A 7,972-nucleotide genomic window follows, 5' to 3' on the forward strand; every position below is an offset into this window, starting at 1 on the left:
TAATAATTGCTCATCGGGGAAATATTCATTGATAGGAAATGCACCTTCTTTTACCTCTTCCAATTCTAGTCTAGATAGATGGTCTGCTACTAGATTTTTAGCTCATTTCTTGTCTTTTATTTCTAAATCAAATTCCTGCAACAAAAGAATCCAACGAATGAGTCTCGATTTTGCTTATTTTTTTGCAAGAAGATATTTAACAGCTTAATGGTCTGTATATACTATTGGTTTTGACCCAATAAGATATGATCAAAATTTATCAAAGGCAAAAACAATAGCTAAAAGTTCTTTTTCTGTGGTAGCATAATTTAGCTGTGCATCATTTAATGTGTGACTGGCAGAATAAATAACGTGCATCTTTTTATCTTTTCGTTATCCCAACACTGCTCCTACTGCATAGTCACTTGAATCACACATCAGTTCGAAAGAAAGACTCTAATCAGGGGAAGTTATAATGGGAACTGAATTTGGCGCCTTCTTCAACCTATCAAAAGCACATAAGCATTCATCAGTAAATTTAAAAGGTGTATCCTTCATTAATAAATTACAAAGAGGCTTAGTGATTTTAGAAAAGTCTTTAATGAATCTTCTATAGAGGTAGGTGGAGGTAATTTCTCAATGATCTCAATTTTTTCTCTATCTACTTCAATTCCTCTTGTTGAAATTTTATGTCCCAACACAATTCCTTCTTGTACCATGAAATGGCATTTTTCCCAATTTAGCACCAAATTAGTTTCTTCACATCTCTGCAAAACTGAGGAAAGATTATCCAAACAATTATCAAAAGAAGAGCCAAACACAAAGAAATCATCCATGAAGACTTCTATAAATTTTTCCACCATATCAGAAAAAATAGCCATCATGCACCATTGGAAGGTTGCAGGTGCATTACATAATCCAAATGGCATTCTTCGATAAGCAAAGGTTCCGTATGGATATGTAAATGTGGTTTTCTCTTGATCTTTGGGTGCAATAGGAATTTGATTGTATCCTGAGTATCCATCCAAAAAATAATAATAAGCATTACCTGCAAGTCTCTCAAGCATTTGGTTAATAAATGGTAGAGGAAAATGATCTTTACAAGTGGCAGTATTTAATTTGCGATAATCAATACACATACGCCAACCTGTTACTGTTTGTGTAGGAATGAGTTCATTTTTGTCATTAGTTATTACTTTCATTCCTCCTTTCTTGGGTACAACTTACACAGGACTTACTCAATTGCTATCAGATATGGGATAAATGATACCACCATCAAGCAATTTTAAAATTTCATCCCTTACTGCTTCTTTCATGTTTGGATTCAAACGGCATTGGTGCTCAATAGTGGGTTTATGATTTTCGTCCATTAAAATTTATGCATACATAAAGAAGGACTAATTCCTTTGATATCAGCAATAGACCATCCTAAAGATGTAACGTGCCTTCTTAAAATATGCAACAATTTTCCTTCCTCTTCATTATTCAATGATGTAGAAATAATTACAGGAAGTGTGGAGGATTCCCCAAAAAATGCGTACCTTAAGTGTGATGGTAATTGCTTAAGATCAAGCTTTGGGGGTTGCTCGATGGGTGGAACTGATGGGGTTGATCCTTTTCCAAGCTCTTCAAAAATGGTTCTTCTTGATGAACATGATTGGATGACTCTTGTAGATGACTCTGGTGGATCCAATTATAACAATGTTGCTGATGGTGAATCCAAAAATTGCGCATCTTTTCTTAAAGGATCTTTAGGATTTTTATAAATTTCAGCAACACATTCATCAATAATATCAACCTTAAAGCATACATCATTTTCTAAAGGATATTTAGAACTTTGAAAAACATTAAAAATTACCTTATCTTTCCCAACTCTCAAAGTTAGTTTACCTTGTTGCACATCAATCAATGCTCTTCCAGTACCAAGGAAAGGACAGCCAAGAATGAGAGGTACCTCTCTATCTTCCTCCATATCAAGCACAATAAAATCTACTAGAAAGATGAAATTTTCCACTTTGACAAGAACATCTTCAATGACTCCTAGTGGATATTTCACAGATCTATCTATCAATTATAAAGAAACAATTGTAGGCTTCACTTCACCTAAGCCCAATTTTCTGAAAACAAAGAAAGGCATTAAGTTAATACTTGCACCAAGATCATATAGAGCTTTATTAAATTTAGAATTCCCAATATTGCAAGGTATAGTAAGACTCCCTGGATCTTTTAACTTTGGAGGTAATTTGTTTTGAATTATAGCACTACATTCCTCAGTCAACATTATTGTTTCATAGTCATCTAACCTCCTCTTATTGGATAGAATTTCTTTCAAAAGCTTGGCATAGCTTGGCATTTGAGCTAATGCTTCTGCAAAAGGAATATTAATGTGAAGCTTTTTAAACACGTCAAGAAATTTCAATAAATTCTTATCTTCTTTGTCTTGGCGAAGTCTTTGTGGAAAAGGAACTGGAGGAACAAAAGGTTTGACTGGCTCTCGCTTGTATTCCTCTTGTTTCTTTTCTTCTTCATTGTGTGATTTTTCTTAAGGTAGAGGTGCTGTCTTGGTTGAATTTTGTTCCATGCCTTTTTGTTGTTGCCCCTCTAGTTGTTTACCACTTCTAAGAGTGATGGCTTTCACATGTTCTTTAGGATTTGTTTCAGTGCTGCTTGGTAGTGCACCTTGAGACCTTGTTGCCAATGTGTTAGCCAATTGCCCCATATGTACTTCCAAATTCCTTATGGCAGCTTGTTGATTTTGGAAGTTTGTTTTTGTCTCTGTTATGAACTCCATTGTGGCCTTAGTGAGTGTTAGTGTAACGACCCATTAGAGGGCCCAGTATTTATTCAGGAATTATTTAAATAATTATTGAAGCATTGATTAAGAGATTTTGCCAATTAATTATTTAATGTGGCAATTTAGAGATTTTGAAGGAAAAGAATAGCATTTATCTCTTTTAATGTTGGAGTTAAAGGAATTTACCAATGTGGCAAACTAGTGATTTTTAATTGAGATAATAGTATTTAAATAGCATTTAAATGGCATTTATTTTGTGGATTAAATGCAAGGGCATGAAGGTAATTTTGGAGTTTTATTATTATTTGAGAGTTTTAATAATAATATTTGTATGATTATTAATTAAGTGGGACTATGTATTTAAAGAAGAATGAGAATCCATGTATGAGATGGAATTGGATTGAGAGTCTCCTAGTCCCAATAGGAGAAGGTTTTGAGAGTCTCCAAGTTTAATTGGGAGAGGGATTCCAAGTTATAAAAGGAAAGAGATCTAGGACTTTATGTCTATATATAGAGCCCATTAGCTTAGCTTTTCTTCACCCCATGTGAAGAACCAAGAGGCCAAGAGATAGCAGAGGCTTGCTAGAGTCTTCAGGATCGCTCCAGGGTTCGATCAGAGAGTTCTATCAGGCAAGTATTCTTCCTGTAATCCCTTCCATTACAAGTTTATATCAGTTTTTCAGATTATTCCAGTTCTTCATTGAGTTCTTAGGTTTTATATCAGTAAGTAGAGACGTATATATATATATATATATATGCGTATAACAGTGAAGTTATGAGCAAGTTTCATTAATCCTTATCCATTTTGGATTGCAAGTTCCAGTAATCCTAATCCATTTTGGATTGCAAGTTCTATTAATCCTCATCCATTTTGGATTGCAAGTTCCAGTAATCCTTATCCATTTTGGATTGCAAGTTCCAATAATCCTTATCCATTTTGGATTGCAAGTTCTATAAATCCTTATCCTTTTTGGATTGCAAGTTCTATTAATCCTCATCCATTTTGGATTGCAAGTTCCGGTAATCCTTATCCATTTTGGATTGCAAGTTCTATTAATCCTCATCCATTTTGGATTGCAAGTTCCAGTAATCCTTATCCATTTTGGATTGCAAGTTCTATTAATCCTTATCCATTTTGGATTGCAAGTTCTATTACTCTAAGTTCTAATATCCGGATACCTTGTATCGTATCCGGATGTATCTAAAGTTCTTCAAGTATGATATCCGAATGGTTTGTTTATACATCCGAAAAGGTCAAGATAATATCCAGATGTCTCGCCTGATATCCGGATGCCTCCCTCAAAAGTTGAATTTTTCATTCGAATAGTCCCCAGTTATATCTGAATGCATCAGTGAGATATCCGGAGGACCAAAATCATATCCGGATGTCCTAGTTCATATCCGAATACTTCCCAGCATATCTGAATAGCTTCTTCTTTGAATGTCAGTGTATCCGGATGAGCCTTCTTCATATCTGGATGTCTTTCTTCTTATCCTGATATCCTTTCTGATATCCGGATGACTTTTCCAGAAATCTAATTTAGCTTTCAGTGAGTCCTAATTCAAGTTTAATTCAATCAATGTATTCAATACCTTCCAACATTGAATTCATAAGCCAGAACATGACAAGTTAATCATACCCATACCATAAATCATAATTCATAGAATCTTTGTATTCCAATATATAGATGAAGATCATATCATGTTCAATATTATTTTATTTTGACATGATCAGCATTATTTTGTGAGATTATGTGCATACATTTTGGTATGAGCATTGAGCATGACTTTATATGGAGCACTACATATCGTGTGCCAGCATTTATGTGATCATTGCATTGCATTATGCGCGCTAGGCGGCTTGTCCGCGGGGATCCCATCAGTTTCAGTTTCAGCTCAGTTTATGAGTTGCTTGCCTGGTGGCAACCAGGGGGCTAGGGGCTTTGCCCACAGTATGTGCTTACAGTTTTTATGTATGCAGGTTTCAGATCAGACAGGTATGTATTATCAGATTATGTGGGCCTATGAGACAAAGTTGCACACCTGCATTTAATTTACAATTTATGTGCATTACATTTTTATTAATGCAAACAGACAGTGATTTTACAGTACAAGTTCAGTCAGTTATTTACCAGTATCGATATTCTTCGATTCAGCTTCAGTATTCTTTCCAGCTTATTACTTGCTGAGTAGCTCATCTTGTACTCTTCACCCCTCCAGGTTCTAGCAGGGGAGTATCAGATGTGGGGCCTAGCAGCAGTGTTCAGTAGTGTGTGTACATGGAGCCGCTCAAGATAAAAGATGTCTGGGAGTCTGTTGAGTTCTATAGAGTTTTCTTAGATTAGATCTTATTTTATATTTCAGTTGAGGGATTGTCCCTCAGTAAGAGTTTATGCATTTCAGTTTGTATTGACTAAGAGTTTTTATTCCAATTGATTGAGATGTTCAGTCATGGTATCAGATTTCAGATTATCAGTTAGTTTATTTTATTTTCCCCGTAGCACCTCTTCTCAGGCAGTTCTAGGAGAGGGGGTGTTACAGTTAGCACCAAATCTTCTAAGGATGTCTTCTTTTCTTGAGGTTGAAATCCAGGTGGAGGTACCCTTACATTATTTTGATTATTACTCCATGAGAAATTTGGGTGATTTCTCCACCTTGGATTGTAATTGTTGGAGTACGGATTGTTTTGTTATCGATTGGAATTTGAAATATAGTGAGCTTGCTCCACACTTGATGTTGCAAAAGGATTGTCAGCTTGACATTCGCTTGTAACATGTTGCCTAGCACACAATTCACAAATCTGCTTAACAGAATGAACAACATTAATACTCAACTGATCTAGTCTTTTATAAATAGAGTCTACCTTAGCATTTAAAGCAGTAAATGCTTCAATTTCATGTATCCCAACTGATCTCTTTGGCATAGTTCTTTCTGAAGGCCATTAATAATTATTTGCAGCCATTTCTTCTATCAAATCATAAGCCTCATCAGTGGATTTGCTCATCAAAGCTCCTCTAGTTGCTGCATCAATGGTGATCCTTGTCGAATGGCTTAATCCGCTGTAAAATGTTTGGACTAACAACCATTTAGGAAGCCCATGATGTGGACACCTTCTCAACAAGTCTTTAAATCTCTCCTAAACTTCATACAAAGTTTCCATATCGGCTTGGCTGAAGGTTGTGATGTCATTCCTCATCTTTGCAATTTTTTCCAGTGGGAAAAATTTAGCTAGGAATTTGCTAGCTAATTCATCCCAAGTAGTGATGGTACCTGCAGGGAGTGATGTTAGCCAATTCTTTGCTTTATCTCTTAAAGAAAAAGGAAATAACCTTAATCTAATGAAGTCATCAGATATGCCATTGTGTTTGAATGTGTCACATATTTCCAAGAAATTTGCAATGTGAACATTTGGATCATCACTTGGTAATCCACAAAATTGGACAAAAGTTTGAATCAGTTGAATTATTATTGGCTTGATTTCAAAGTTGTTAGCTTGAACAGTCGGTCTTGTAATGCTTGAATTTGTGCCATTTATTGATGGAACACCATATTCCCTTAATGTTCTATCCGCTGCTTCGTTGTTCATGGTTGCTTGTTGTTCTACTACTCTTCTTTCTCTCCTTAACCCACAAATAGTGTGTTCAATTTTAGGGTTAAATGGAACAAGCTCAAAACTTCTAACACGTCGCATACACAATTAAAGCACAACGCCTAGTTCAACAAAAATATAGATGTTGTTGCCAAAATACAACAATCTATTTTTAATTGCGGATAGATGCAAGAGTCTTGGGAGTCGTGTCTTTGCTGATGAGAATCTTGATAAGCAATTAGATCTGGTAAAGGTCCAGATCTAATAATCTGATAGAGTTGATGATCTGGTGGGTTGATGATCCGGTGGCCCAAAATGATCTGGTGGGCTGATGGTCTGGTGGCCCAAAATGATCTGGTGGCCTAAAATGACCGAGTGGCCTTGGTGACGAGTGGCCTTGGTAACGAGTGACCGTGGTGACGCGTGGCGTTGATGACGAGTGGCCTTGATGACGAGTGACCTTGGTGACCGAGTGGCCTTGATGACTAGTGGCCTTGGTGACCGAGTGGCCTTGATGACTAGTGGCTTTGGTGACGAGTGGCCTTGGTGACCGAGTGGCCTTGGTGACCGAGTGGCCTTGATGACGAGCGGCCTTGATGACGAGCGGCCTTGATGACGAGTGGCCTTGCTGACGAGTGGCCTTGATGACGAGTGACCTTGGTGAACGAGTGGCCTTGATGACGAGTGGCCTTGGTGACCGAGTGGCCTTGATGACGAGTGGCCTTGGTGACGAGTGGCCTTGGTGACCGAGTGGCCTTGATGACGAGTGGCCTTGGTGACGAGTGGCCTTGGTGACCGAGTGGCCTTAATGATGAGTGGCCTACAAAACGAGAGCACCGTTAGGACGCAGGTGGGGGTCCCCGCGCAAACCCTTCGATGCTTAAGTCAGATCTCGAGAGAAAATGAGGAAATAGTACTTCAATAACTCAAAATTGTGTACCTTGAAATGAAGGTGGGGTCTCATATTTATAGTGGAGGAGAGAGAGAGGCCTCGCGGTATTTTCGGCGAGATTTTTGTGGCCCATTCCGGGAATTTCGGGGCCCATTTGGCTGGCGAGACGGGGGCATTCGGCTGGATCGTCAATCCCAAAGGGTCACTCGGCATGGCCGAGTGACCCCTACTCGGTTGGGGCGATTTGGGGGAGGGGTCACTCGGTCATGCCGAGTGACCCCCCACTCGATCCTGCCGAGTGGACCCCCACTCGGTTATGCCGAGTGGGGGGGCTTAGCCACTCGGCTATGCCGAGTGGTGTTGCCCACTTGGCCCAACCGAGTGGGCTCCCACCCGGCCCGGCCGGGTGGGTCTTCCTTGGCTCCCTGACCTTGCTTTATCTCCTTGATATTGGGGCCCACACTTGATCATATATCCATTTCGCCTTCCCGGGTACATCAATAGAAAATAATCACATGTAAGCAATAAGAAGAAAAAAAATTAAATTGAAATCAAATAAAATGGAAGGCAAGAAAAGATGGTCTGCTAAAAAAAAACAAAATTAAATACCAAAGTATAAATTAAAAATTTTATACGTAATATAAGAAATAAAATAAATTAAAATACAACTAGAATATTTAATTTTAGTAAATAGTGTAGCCAAATTTAAATAATAGTT

At 38.0% G+C, this 7,972-nt stretch overlaps 1 non-coding gene across 1 annotated transcript; it reads left to right on the forward strand.

Annotated features, from left to right (window-relative positions):
- The first annotated feature begins 5,865 nt into the window (after nt 1-5,865).
- Nucleotides 5,866-5,972, forward strand: LOC127793625 (small nucleolar RNA R71). Its single transcript, XR_008021465.1, has one exon. It is a non-coding gene; the product is annotated as a small nucleolar RNA R71 (small nucleolar RNA).
- Nucleotides 5,973-7,972: the final 2,000 nt, after the last annotated feature.

This window comes from Diospyros lotus, chromosome 1, assembly GCF_014633365.1.
Source record: "Diospyros lotus cultivar Yz01 chromosome 1, ASM1463336v1, whole genome shotgun sequence".
Classification (NCBI taxonomy): Eukaryota; Viridiplantae; Streptophyta; class Magnoliopsida; order Ericales; family Ebenaceae; genus Diospyros; species Diospyros lotus.